Here is a 14,551-nt window from a genome sequence, read left to right on the forward strand (position 1 = left end):
TGAGCGCAGGCTCATCTGGTTTGAGCAAGGCTCACCAGCTTGGACCCAAGGTCACTGGCTCCAGCAAGGGGTTACTCGGTCTGCTGAAGGCCCGCGGTCAAGGTACATGTGAGAAAACAATCAATGAACAACTAAGGTGTCACAATGCGCAATGAAAAACTAATGATTGATGCTTCTCATCTTTCTCCGTTCCTGTCTGTCTGTCCCCGTCTATCCCTCTCTCTGACTCACTCTCTGTCTCTGTTAAAAATAAATAAATTAATTAAAAAAAAAAAAGAATTAACTAAGGTCAGTGGCCATGAGGTAGACAAGATAATTTTCAGGAAATAAAATCAAAGGCCTGTTTTATGATTGAATAGTGAGGAGGTGGAGGAGAGGATTCCAATTTTTTAGCAGCATAATCATATTTAATTTTAATCTGCTAGTTTTAAAGCTTATTGTCTCTGAGAAATTATAATTAACATAATTTTAATATACATAAAATTGTATTATCTGTTTCTAAGAGCATCCTTGTAATAATAACAAAACAATTAACCTCTGAACTGAGCTAAGACCTATGATAAATCGAATCATCAATTTGCCATTAGCACTGGAAGCTCCTGAGAACAAACCATCCCTTCGTCAAGACGGTAAGTCACTCAATTTTTAGTACAAGTTAGGACCTTAAAGTAAATGTATAGAAAGTACTCTGAATTTTTCAACTAAACAATTAGCAAATGAAAATATAAATACTAGAATTCTGGCTCTACAGAAACTTTGCAAGAGCACATATTTATAGGTAAACATACACATAGGCATAGTAAGAAGTAAATTCATACACTTCTCTGGAGAAAACAGAGTATCAAAGTTTGTAACATACTTTTCCCATGAATCTACTTGAAGGATGCAGAAAACAGAAGGATCCCCTGAATAAAGAGATGCCAACTTTGTATTTGCTCATCACTTCAAATATCCTTCCTGTATCAGATGACATCTCAGTTTTAACAGAAAGGCCAGTTTTTCTCCTTAGGTAAACCCCTCTGATAGCCACCTCTACCTCATCTCCAAGAACCAAGCAATCCAAGAGGAATCCCTTCTACACTTTTTTTTTTAATTTATTTTTTGTGGGAGAGACAGAGAGAGTCAGAGAGAGGAACAGATAGGGACAGACAGACAGGAAGGAAGAGAGATGAGAAACATCAATTCTTTGTTGCGGTTCCTTAATTGTTCATTAATTGATTTCTCATACGTGCCTTGACCCAGGGCTATAGTAGACCAAGTAACCCCTTGCTCGAGCCAGCGACCTCGGGTTCAAGCTGGTGAGCTTTGCTCAAACCAGATGAGCTTGCGCTCAAGCTGGCGACCTCGGGATCTCGAACCTGGGTCCTCCACGTCCTAGTCTGATGCACTATCCACTGCACCTCCGCCTGGTCAGGCCCCTTCTCCACTTTTATGTGAACAAAATTTCTTTAGTCAAAGGCCAATGTGACAAGATGTCTAACCTTGGTACATTTACAATTCTAATACTTCTTCATTTCTTGCTTGCTAATCACCTTTCTGAGAATACCTCCATATTAAACCAGGGAGCTATAAAAACAGCTGGTGACTCCAGGTGCAAAACGGATGCTGCTATTGGTGGGCATCTGGTAGACCAGCCAGGAGAATAAGAGGCAAAACCTGAGGTAAGCCTGACCAGGCAGTGGCGCAGTGGATAGAGTGTCGGACTGGGACGCAGAAGACCCAGGTTCAAAACCTCGAGGTTGCCAGCTTGAGCGCAGGCTTATCTGGTTTGAGCAAAAGCTCACCAGCTTGGACCCAAGGTCGCTGGCTCAAGCAAGGGGTTACTCGGTCTGCTGAAGGCCTGCGGTCAAGGCACATATGAGAAAGCAATCAATGAACAACTAAGGTGTTGCAATGTGCAACGAAAAACTAATGATTGATGCTTCTCATCTCTCCGTTCCTGTCTGTCTGTCCCTGTCTATCCCTCTCTCTGAGTCTCTCTCTGTCTCTGAAAAAAACACACACAACAACAACAACAAAAAACCTGAGGTAAAAGAACTTGAGGGCAATCTGGGGGTGCAGTTGATTTAGTCCCAGGAAGCAACACTGAAGGTAAAGAAATAGCAAAGTGTTACTAAGTTCAAATTTACTTTGCTGCCATCCTAGAATTTTCTTGTGTTCTTTTCCTATGTGTGACTCCATTTCCAGAATCCCACTTAGTATTCTTGGTGTATGCCTGCATTTTGGTAAAATATACCGTCTGGAGGTTTCCTGTAATATGATGCATTGAGATACAATTTTGAGGTCTCATACCCTCAAACTGTCTTCATTCTAGCTTCCATTTGATGGTTTGTGTTAGAAATTCTAGGCTGTAAATAATTTCCCTTAGAATTCTGAAGGAATTAATCCGTTGTCCTTAGGTTCCAGTATTGCTGTTAAGAAATCTGGTGCCATTCCAACTCCTAATCTTTCTGCATGTGATCTGGGTTTCTCCCCCCTCCCTGACCGGATTCCTTAATATCTTGAAATTTTACAGTGACATGTCATACACTGGTGGTTTGAACCTTTTCTCATTTATTCTCCTGGGTATTTTGTGAATTCTTTTTTTTTTTTTTTCTTTTTTCTTTTTTCTGAAGCTGGAAACAGGGAGAGACAGTCAGACAGACTCCTGCATGCGCCCGACCGGGACCCATCTGGCATGCCCACCATGGGGCGATGTTCTGCCCACCAGGGGGCCATGCTCTGCCCATCCTGGGCGTCGCCATGTTGCGACCAGAGCCACTCTAGCGCCTGAGGCAGAGGCCACAGAGCCATCCCCAGCGCCCGGGCCATCTTTGCTCCAATGGAGCCTTGGCTGTGGAAGGGGAAGAGAGAGACAGAGGGGAAAGCGTGGCGGAGGGGTGGAGAAGCAAATGGGCGCTTCTCCTGTGTGCCCTGGCCGGGAATCGAACCCGGGTCCTCCACATGCTAGGCCGACGCTCTACCGCTGAGCCAACCGGCCAGGGCCTTGTGAATTCTTTTAATCTACAAATAGGTGTCCCTCCAGTTATAGGAAAAGTCTCATATTATTTCTGTGGTAATTTTCTCTACTTTTTCCTGTAGTTTCTTTCTGAAACTCTTATTAGTATGATATAATCCCTGCTGTACTGATTATATCTAATTCTATTTTTTTTTCTTCTTCTTTCTTTTTTTTTTTTCTTTCTACTTTCTTTCTTTTTCTTTCTACTTTATCTTCTGGTCCTTCAATTTATTTTTTTGCCATGTTCCTTTTAATTTTCAAGATTGTTATTCTCTGATTATTACTCTGATTACTTTTTTAGAGAGCTCTCTTATTGCATTACTTATGTGTAGGTTGATTTTGATTATTTTCATTTTTATTCTTCTCCTTGCATTTGTTTCCTCCATGATTTTGTTTTCATTTGTTCTGGTTTCTGCATTTAAAAAAAAATTCAATGATTTCTTTAAATGGCTCATATTCATTGGTTATTTATTTGTATTTAAGAATAAGACACTAAAAAGCTCACTGCAAGTTCTATGTTCATGGAGTAGAGGGAGAAGCGTTGTTGACTAATGGGTTCTCTATAGGAAGAATTGGATAGTAAATCAGTTTTTTAATTGTGGGACCTCAGATGTCAGTATCTATAGGAATTTTCTCTAGGGGTCTTCATTTTACCCAGGGAGAAGTCCTTTCATGTCCTGCCTGGGTTGGTAGTTACTTAGCTACCCTGGCATCAGGGTCAGTGAAAAGAGCCTAAGGTTTCACTGTTTGGTTTGCATACAAGTTCATTAAATTCCTGTTTTCAGGCCCTGGCCGGTTGGCTCAGTGGTAGAGCGTCAGCCTGGCGTGTAGAAGTCCCAGGTTCGATTCCCGGCCAGGGCACATAGGAGAAGCGCCCATTTGCTTCTCCACCCCCCCCCTCCTTCCTCTCTGTCTCTCTCTTCCCCTCCCGCAGCCAAGGCTCCATTGGAGCAAAGATGGCCCCGGCGCTGGGGATGGCTCCTTGGCCTCTGCCCCAGGCGCTAGAGTGGCTCTGGTCGCGGCAGAGCGACACCCCAGAGGGGCAGAGCATCGCCCCCTGGTGGGCAGAGCATCGCCCCCTGGTGCGCAGAGCGTCGCCCCCTGGTGGGCGTGCCGGGTGGATCCTGGTTGGGCGCATGCGGGAGTCTGTCTGTCTCTCCCGGTTTCTAGCTTCAGAAAAATAAAAAATAAAATAAATAAAAAAATAAATTCCTGTTTTCAGTTGAGCATTACACCCTTCCTCTGTTTTTCTAGGATACTTCATTTACTTCAATTCATCTACTAAATCTAGGATACTTCATTTACTTCAATTCATCTACTTCAATTTCTCCAGAGAAAAAATGTCCAGTCTCTGGCAAGGACATCATCTTGCTGTACGGGGTAGGAAGAGTTAATTGAAAGTATGCTTCCTTTTACAGACTTAAAATCAATACCTAGTTTCAGCCCTATGCTTCATTTCAAAGCCTCTAATTCCAGAGCATTTCTGGGAGTTCGGAAAATAAACTGGCTGCTCCTTCCCAATAGCTACTCTCAATCTTCTTTCAGAACATGTATCAACTCTCTCGCTGGACTAAGCCAGTTGCCCAGGTCATTTGTTTTTCATCCTCCGAACGCTCGTGGGCATCTCCCATCTACTGTCACCTCTTCTCAGGTTTACCATTTCTATAGGGGTGTTTCGGGAGGGACTGACAGTAAATACATGGTCAGTCCACCAAATTCAAATCTAAAGTCCCTATAACTAAGCTTTACAACCATAGTAACTGCCCCAAAAGATGAGTCTTCATCAAGTTTTTGGGGGATTTTTGTTGGGTTTTTTTTTTTTTTTTTTTGTATTTTTCTAAAGTGAGAAGTGGGGAGGTCGCCGGTTTGAGCGCGGGCTCATCTGGTTTGAGCAAAGCTCACCAGCTTGGACCCAAGGTCGCTGGCTGGAGCAAGGGGTTACTCGGTCTGCTGTAACCCTACAGTCAAGGCACATATGAGAAGCAATCAATGAACAACTAAGGTGTCACAACAAAAAACTAATGATTGATGCTTCACATCTCTCTCCGTTCCTGTCTGTCCCTATCTATCCCTCTGTCTCTGTAAAATATATATATATATATATATATATATATTAGTTTCTACTTTATTTTATTATACTTATTTTCTTTATTTTATGTGAGAGAAAGGGAAATAGAGGGACAGACCTCCTGTGTGCACTCCGAGAGATCCACCAAGCAAACCCATCTGGGTCGATGCTCAATCAACTGAGCTATCCTTGGCACCCAAGGCTAATGCTTGGGCCAACCAAGCCATCCTCAGCGCCCGGAGCCAACGCTTGAACCAATCCAACCACTGGCTGCGAGAGGAGAAGAGGGAGAGAAGGGGGAGAGGGAGAAGAAGAGAAGCAGATGGTCGCTTCTCTTGTGTGCCCTGACTGGAAAGCAAACCCAGCTGGGCCAACATTCTATCCACTGAGCCAATCAGCCAGGGCCTGCTTCCTCGTCTTTTAAATAAAGGAGTAAATTCCTTGTCTTTAAGGTACATTCCAACTCTATGGACTAAAAGCTCAGAAAGGCTTTAATATTTAACAACAAACGCATTCCAGAATGTTTCAAAGACACTGACCTAAATATATCATTTTAACATCTTGGTCTCATAGTTCCTGCAGATCAGTGACCTTCTACCTCATGCTTGTGTCACTTCACCACCCTCAAATGTAGCCAGACTTACAATTGACATCACGGCTCAAAACTGATCCCCTCTTTTGAGGGGATAAGATACTCTGAAAGTCCCTCATTCCCTTTGCCACGAGCCTCAGAACCACCTCTCCACATTCCCATTTCTTTCTTTTCTTTATTCTTGCTAAACCAGCCACTCACTACATATTCTAATCTCACCCCCCCCCCCCTCCATCCTCCCAGCCCATCAACATTCGGGTTTCACTTGCCTTCCTACTTAACTGAGGACCCATATGGAGTCGGCAGTTTCCACAATACTCACACTACCTCCGCTTCCAACCTTCAGAGGATTGCTAGAGAAAGCCATCAATGCAGGGAAGATCCATTTTATCACAGGGCTAAGGCCTTTCAGCAACTTGTCAGGCCATCATCCCTTCCTGTGCTCTGTCACGTGCAAATCCACAGCTACTCTGAACCCTTCCCCGCTCTCCTCCACCTTTTACCTCTTACTCCCAGCTTACTTTCAGCAAATCAACTGGCCTCCTCTGTTATTTCTTTCCCAACAGAAAAGAACCAACCCAGTTCAAATACAGCCACCCTCCCTTCCCAGCTTCCAACCTTCCTCTCTAAATCTGTTTCTCTTTGCCTTCATTTAACCTCTTTTTTCTTCCATGTTACATCTGTTTTTCCATGAATAAATACTTCATCTGTGTCATGACCGGGGTCATCAAATAATGTATTATTCATAAAGGTCGTTCTGTTAGACTAAAAATGGGCATTATTCATCCAAACAGAAGTTCAAATATTATCATTAAAGTGGGATAACAGGTGTGAACTGAGACTGTCCTGGGCAATCCGGATAGATGGTCACCCTATCTTACTCCTACCCTACTTGTGGAGAGCCTGGCACATCAATCACCCTTCCGCCCCCTCTCTGAATCTTCTGTTACTTCCTCTCCACTGACAGCTACTACGATCTTGGGACCTACTTATGCTTCTTTTTTTTTTTTTGTATTTTTCTGAAGCTGGAAACAGGGAGAGACAGTCAGACTCCCGCATGCGCCCGACCAGGATCCACCCAGCACGCCCACCAGGGGCGATGCTCTGCCCACCAGGGGGCGATGCTCTGCCCCCTCCGGGGCGTTGCTCTGCCGCGATCAGAGCCACTCTAGCACCTGGGGCAGAGGCCAAGGAGCCATCCCCAGTGCCCGGGGCCATCTTTGCTCCAATGGAGCCTTGGCTGCTGGAGGGGAAGAGAGAGACAGAGAGGAAGGGGAGGGGGGTGGAGAAGCAAATGGGCGCTTCTCCTATGTGCCCTGGCCAGGAATCGAACCCGGGTCCCCCGCACGCCAGGCCGACGCTCTACCGCTGAGCCAACCGGCCAGGGCCCTTATGCTTCGTTTTTAAGGAAGTTTCACTGGCACTCTCATCGCCTCAAGTCAGCGTCCTCTACGATTTTCACAGTCCAATCAATACTTACACTGCCTCTCCCTCTTTCCTCCCCATTCAGGCGTTCCTCAGGTACCTGGCTGACTTCTGTCTCCACTGCCCTGCTGAACCAATCCTCAGAGACGACGACTGACAATGGTCTCACCGACAAATCTAATGCCCTCTTCCCATCTTCAGTCTCAGCCCTCTACTCTATTAGCCTCTCCAAATTCTCCTTTCTCGCCTTTTAAAAAAAAAGGGATATTTTCTTGTTTTTCTCTTGCTTCCTTCTTCTCAGTCTCCTATCATCCTCTGTCAGTCGCCCCCTCCAAGGGCACAAATCATAGTTTAATCCAAGGCCCTACCCTGGTCTCTGATTCTTTTCCCCACACTCTGAACCCTTCTCATAGCATCACCATCCCTCTAATAAGGATGTTCCAAGATCTTCCTTTATTTTAGTGGCGCCCATCCATCTGGATTGTCCACAGGCACAAAAATATTAATATATCCAAATTCAAACCTATAATAACTTCCATTAATTATATAAGTATCTGCTGACTGCACCATACTTGTGGTGCCTTTAACTAGTGGCCCTTCCTGTTTCAATTCCTGCCATTGCTGTCCAAAGTCACTCCGTTTCAGTCCTTGACTCCTCCCTCCACTCCCTCATCCAATAGGCAACAAGTCCTGTTGCATTTACTTCTAGTGTCACACCCAACCCACCTGTTCCCCACCCTAATTTAGGTTTCCACTGCTTCTCTTCTGAAGACTATTTTAATAGCTTCCTAACTGGGACTACCTATAGCTCCTGCCATGAAGATTAATCTTCTTAAAGCATAGCTTTAATTACATCATCCCCCCACTTAACTACCTCTGATAGTTATCTACTGCCTACTAAACAGCATTCAAGATCATCACAATATGGTCCTAATCTTGCCACGCAGCTTTCTGTCCCACTATACTGCCCCCAGATTCCAGCCCCTCCAGCTTAACCATGTTCCCCTCCATTCCTGGATACCCTTCAAGTCTTAGTACAGGCTAGTTCCCACATCTTTGCCAGTTTAAGTCCCATCAATTCTTTTTTTTTTAATTTTTATTTTTAATTCTTTTTTTACAGGGACAGAGAGAGAGTCAGATAGAGGGATAGGTAGGGACAGACAGACAGGAACGGGGAGAGATGAGAAGCATCAATCATCCATTTTTTTCATTGTAATACCTTAATTGTTCATTGATTGCTTTCTCATATGTGCCTTGACCATGGGCCTTCAGCAGACCGAGTAACCCCTTGCTCAAGCCAGTGACCTTGGGTCCATGCTAGTGAGTTTTTTATTTGCTCAAGCCAGATGAACCCATGCTCAAGCTGGCAACTCCAGGGTCTCGAACCTGGGTCCTTCCGCATCCCAGTCCGACGCTCTATCCACTGCGCCACCGCCTGGTCAGGCAAGTCCCATCAATTCTTTAAGGCTTTACTCAACAGTCCTTAATTAAGTCTTCTCCAATTTTTCCTTCTCTGAAGTCATGAAACATTTTCATTATGCCTCTGACAGTTCTTCCACGTAAAACAGCCTTTGATCACCTGTCTTATACTACCAACATGACTCTTAAGCCTCTTAGAGTTGTTGGCCCTGGCTGGTTGGCTCAGTGGTAGAGACATGGCCTGGAATGGGGAAGTCTCGAGTTTGATTCCTGGTCAGGGCACACAGGAGAAGCAATCATCTGCATCTCTACCCTTCCTCCTCTCTTTCTTCCCCTCCTGCAGCCACGGCTCCATTGGTTCTAGCAAAGTTGGCCTCCAGAGCTGAGAATGGCCCTGTGGCCTCTGCCTCAGGCACTAAAGAAAATGGCTCCGTTATTTTTTATTTATTTTTATTTTTTGTATTTTTCTGAAGCTGGAAACAGGGAGAGACAGTCAGACAGACTCCCGCATGCGCCTGACCGGGATCCACCCGGCACGCCCACCAGGGGGCGATGCTCTGCCCACCAGGGGGCGATGCTCTGCCCATCCTGGGCGTCGCCATGTTGTGACCAGAGCCACTCTAGCGCCTGGGGCAGAGGCCACAGAGCCATCCCCAGCGCCCGGGCCATCTTTGCTCCAATGGAGCCTTGGCTGCGGGAGGGGAAGAGAGAGACAGAGAGGAAGGAGGGGGGGGTAGAGAAGCAAATGGGCGCTTCTCCTATGTGCCCTGGCCGGGAATCGAACCCGGGTCCTCCGCACGCTAGGCTGACGCTCTACCACTGAGCCAACCGGCCAGGGCCATGGCTCCGTTATTGAGCAATGATGCAACAGCTCTAGATGGGCAGAGCATCGCTGCCTAGTGGGCTTGCCAGGTGGATCCTGGTTGGGGCACATGTGGGAATCTGTCTCTCTGTCTCCCCTCCTCTCACTAAAATTAAAAAAAAAAAAAAAGAAAAGAAAAGGTATCCATGTCCGATTAACCTATATACTCCTTATACTGCCTTGTATATTGTAAGCTGAAACACTGAAATAGTTAACTTTGTATCCATTATATAGAATGTAAAATAATGAAAATGCAGTTAGTATCATCCAAGTTAATTATGCTAAAATTCTTAGGAATGCCTAGAAACTAACCATTTTTGAAGTTCTTGTTAGATCAGTATTAACCATTTTATTTAAACTAAAATTACAGGAGAATTATGCATTTTCTATTGGTTTCTTAAACTATAGAGATGGACAGAAACTTAAGAGATTATTTAATTCCCCTTTCCAATTCTCCAGGTTACAGAACTAAAGTTGGAGCTCCAATGGCGCAATTGGCCAGCGCGTTCCTTATACAGAAAACTGAAGCTTTGAGAGATGAAGCTGTTCCCATTTTTTACAAATGGTCACACAAATCAGAAGTCATAATTACAGCTGTTACCATTCATTAAGGGCCTCGCATACACCAGGCACTTTGCATATGTTATCCTAGTCTTACAACTCTCCTTCAAGGTGAGTAGTATTACCCCCACTTTAGAGATGAGAAAATGCTCAGAAAAGAGGTAACTTACTCCAGAGAGCCCAGCCCTGTTTGTTCCGGGCAGAGCTGAGCTTCAACCCTAGTTCTATCTTGCGGTGAAGTCTAGGTTTTTTTCATTGGGCACTGTGGCTGAGGCAAAACCAGGTGTCTTTCCTGCTGTTTCTCCAGTGAATAATTATGCTAATTGGCCCTGGCCGGTTGGCTCAGCAGTAGAGCGTCAGCCTGGCGTGCGGGGGACCCGGGTTCGATTCCCGGCCAGGGCACACAGGAGAAGCGCCCATTTGCTTCTCCACCCACCCCCCCTCCTTCCTCTCTGTCTCTCTCTTCCCCTCCCGCAGCCAAGGCTCCATTGGAGCAAAGATGGCCCGGGCACTGGGGATGGCTCCTTGGCCTCTGCCCCAGGCGCTAGAGTGGCTCTGGTCGAGGCAGAGCGATGCCCCGGAGGGGCAGAGCATCGCCCCCTGGTGGGCAGAGCATCGCCCCTGGTGGGCGTGCCGGGTGGATCCCAGTCGGGCGCATGCAGGAGTCTGTCTGACTGTCTCTCCCTGTTTCCAGCATCAGAAAAATACAAAATAATAATAATAATAATTATGCTAACTAAGCAAGCACATACCCTTACAGGTTGTAAACCATTTTATCCTGGAGGCATGAAAACTAAATAGTAGCTTTGTTATTATTATAAAAGCTCTAAGGCTAATTAGTCCCAACATTCGGACTCCAGAAAACATCTTCAATCTGGAAAACTGATATATAAGTTTTCCCATGTTTTCAATTCTTAAGTATGTATGCGACTTAAAATACATTGTCCAACTACATTCAACAAGTATTTGTCGGGCCCCTAGCTGTCCAAGGCACATGAGAGGGTACAAAGTTGAATAGAAGACGGTTTTGCTCCCTAAGAGTTCACAAGCAAGAAGCAGGGGATCAATTGGAGAAATCACTCCTCCCTCACCTGTGGAAACTCGGGCTCATTTGGGGACTACCAACAAAAAGTCAGAACCCTTGGTTCTCATCTCAGCCCTGCATCTTGGGCAAGTCATCACACTGTGCTTTTAATTTCCTCAAAAAGTGATTGTTAAAAAGCAACGAACTATGCCAAGCAATTTCAAGGTCCTTTTTAGCTTTAAACTTCTATGATCTCTGAGCTCACTCTTGAGATGATGCTTCTGTAAGTGACCGGAGCCACTGTTACAGAAGGGGAACTGCTGGATGCCTACTCTTCTTTAGCAGTGACTTTGGAAGTACTGAGTTCTAAAACTACTGCTGCCTGACCTGTGGTGGCGCAGTGGATAAAGTGTCAACCTGGAAACGCTGAGGTTGCCGGTTCAAAACCCTGGGCTTGCCTGGTCAAGGCACATATGGGAGTTGATGCTTCCTGCTCCTCCCCCCTTCTCTCTCTCTCTCTCTCTCCTCTCTATAATGAATAAATTAAAAAATAAATAAATAAAAAATAAATAAAAAAATAAAACTACTGCTACAAGCTTAAAACTGACTAATATCCTTCCCGAGTTTATTATTTATAAATAATATAAAGTTAACTAAAGTTTACTCTGTAAGGAGGTAGTGTTAAGTCCTATATTCAAATTGTTCTCCCACTAGATCATTGGGTTATTATACCTTTAATTTTTTACAAATATAATTTTAAATAACTTCTGAAGTCTACCTTTCTGTGCAGTTAAGTTAGCAAGACTAACAACAAAGCAGAGTTAAGACTTCTGCAGAGATGTAAATCTTGTATTCATGAGTTATTACTTCATATTAAGTTCTACCTGCTCAGACTGCAGCTACATTCGAGGTTGGTGCACAGGCAGGGGGAAGAGATGACTAAAGAAATATCAGTATTTTAAATATGAGTCAAAACATACAGTACTATGGGAACTTGACTTTCCTGATTCCATTTCAACATCCTACCTTTTTTTTTTTTTTCAATTGGCACAGATATTTTTAATCCTCCACTGACTTACACAGTAACACACTTTCTCTTTAGGAAGGTCCACATGCCTTCTCTTTCTTCATACTTAGCATTTTAGAATGTGATGCGCAAACCCATCTTGTACTGTAAGCTAACGGCACAGATGAAATCAATCAATCAATCAAAAAAAAAATAGAAGAGAAAAATAGAACTGTACCATCCTTAGTACCTGGCCCCACAAAGGCACTGAATTTAAACTGTCCAAGACATCACTACCAAGAGTTAGGGAAAAAGAATTTATTTATTCACTAGTGTAGTCAACAAATACTGAGTGCCTAAAATATGCCAGGCATAGTTCTAGGTGCTATAGCTAAAGCAATGAATAAAACAGGAGAAAATTCCTGCCAGAGTGGAGCTTACATTCTAATGCAGAGACAGAATTTAAAGAACACCTAAATAAAATCGTTTCACATAGCAATGAGATACTATGAAGAAAATGAAATTAATTAGGAGGTGCTTCTTGCAGTGACAGGTTGACAGGTAAAAAGCTACTTAAGGTGATCGAGAGGGCCTTGCTAAGCAGACTAATAAGTGGATGAGAAAATTTTACTCTTAATCCTACAAGGGTGGGTTGAGGTGGGAATGAGTCAAGTTCGTCTTTCAGGAGGGTCACAATGGTTAAAAGTTTCATATCAATGGCAAACTATTAGGACTTGGCTTTTAACCTTCTTGTTCCCTAAATCTTTAAGTAGGACTTCTTTACTTAGGAGCCACTTACCTTTCTTTTAAATACACTAACTTGTTAAGTTTTGCTAATTAGTGGTACTTAAGTAGAGGCAATTACTAGGATTTTCTCAGAGCCCAATACCTCACTCCACAGCATCAAAATTCTGAATGAGACAGAATTTAGCTCTGCTTCGATTCAGCGCCCCTCCACCGACTCTTAAATGCAGCCAGGTGGAATCCTGTCCTTCCAAGAACTTGAAACAAGCCTCGGGAAGTCTGAGGAACCTGAAGGCCCCCAGGTTCCCCCAAGTCGTGGAAGAGGTGAAGAAAGAAACCGCCACTCTTTTTGCATTAACTCTTCCCCGCCCCTCCAGGCGTCATCGCTGCAGTAGGGCTGCTGTCCCCGGGTCAGAGGCACGCGGCGAGAACGCGCGCGTGTATCCCCCCGCGTGAATCATCGGTGCCGGTCCGCGGAGCGATGATTCATTCACCGCTCTGGAGCTTACGGCCACACGTTCCGGGCGTACTATGACGGCCGCACACACAGCTTCCTTAATATTAAACAAATGTTTTAAAGTACAAACGCCTGAAGCCAGAAACGCGTTAACCAAGGCCAGGCGGCGGAGAGCAAAGGCACGTTTCGCCCGCTGCCCGAGTGTTCCCGGGTCCGGGAGGGGAGCTGCGACCACGTCCATCCACTCCTCGGGTCCCCACTCCACCCACACCCGGCACGCGCGCGGGCGACGCCCGCAGGGGGTGCGGAGGGCGCACAGGTGGGTCCCCGCCCGACCCTGCCTCCTGCCCCTCCCGCCACTCGCGACAGGCCGACGCTCCCTAGCCAACGCGCCTCCCGCTCGCCCCTTTCCTCTCCGTGACATCTTATATAATAACCCGAGCGAGTGAAAACGGAAGCGACGCGCGCTGCCGGGCCCGTCCCCCGACCAGGACCAGATGCTTGCGCCCCCAGCCCACGGCCCCCGCACTAGGCGCCCGGGCGCGCGGCTCCCGGGCGGCGGAAGGACCCGAGCGCCAACTCGGCTCATCCCTTCTCCGAGAAAGCGCTGCTGTGGCCGGTCCCCGTCAGGAGCCGCGAGCGTCACCAACTGCGTCAGCTTCTTCAAACACATTTCATGGTCTCCCCCAGCCAGGGAGCCGGCTGCTCCGGTGGCGGGGCCGCGGCCGCGGCTGGAAGGAAGCCCTTCGGGGTGGAGAAACTTCCTCCGGGCCCTCCCCTCGCCCGCACAGCGCCCGGCCCTGCCGCGCCGCCCGCCCCCCGCACCAATGTCAGGTTGGGCAACTTGTGCCCCCCGGGGGCCGGGCCGTCTCCTCCGGCCCGCCAGGCTCGCCCGAAGCCGGGGGCCTCCCCCGGCCCCGCGGGAAATAGCGACGTCAGAAACTTCCCCGGGCCGCGCGGGGCGGGGAAGCCGCCTGGGGCTCCGCACATCGCCCTTACCTTGCTCTCAAGAGGCCACGATCCCGGCGAGCGGCGCGGGGCGCCTGGTGCGCGAGCGCGCGCGCGCGGGGCGGTAGGTGAGGGAGCCCGCGCCGGCGGGGGCGGGGAGGCGGGGGTGCGAGCGGCTCGGGGCGGAGGGTGGGCCGGCGGGCGGGCGCGAGGAGAGCGAAGCCCGCGGCAGCGGCGGCGGCGGCGGCGGCGGGCGCGGGGCGAGCGCGCCGAGGGGGCGGAGGAGTTGCCGTGGGTTTGTTTACGCATTGCTGCCCGGCTCGGGGCACAGCCCGCACTCCCTGATTGGACACAAACTGGGGCACAGCCTCTCGCTGCCGCCCGCCCGGCCTCCTCTAGCTGCCGCCGCGCAGCTCTGGGAGCGCCCTGCCCGGGACGGCCCGCGGC

General features: G+C 47.2%; 1 protein-coding gene across 2 annotated transcripts in view; it reads right to left on the minus strand.

Annotated features, from left to right (window-relative positions):
• The window catches only part of PCGF5 (polycomb group ring finger 5), a 117,122-nt gene extending 102,835 nt beyond the window's left edge, over positions 1-14,287 (minus strand). For both annotated transcript variants that reach the window (XM_066355816.1, XM_066355814.1), the window contains exon 1: positions 14,156-14,287. The gene's annotated coding sequence lies outside the window, so the exon portion shown is untranslated. The remainder of the gene's footprint in view (positions 1-14,155) is intronic.
• Between the last annotated feature and the right edge of the window lie 264 nt (positions 14,288-14,551).

The sequence above is a fragment of the Saccopteryx leptura genome, chromosome 13 (genome assembly GCF_036850995.1).
Source record: "Saccopteryx leptura isolate mSacLep1 chromosome 13, mSacLep1_pri_phased_curated, whole genome shotgun sequence".
Taxonomy (NCBI): domain Eukaryota; kingdom Metazoa; phylum Chordata; class Mammalia; order Chiroptera; family Emballonuridae; genus Saccopteryx; species Saccopteryx leptura.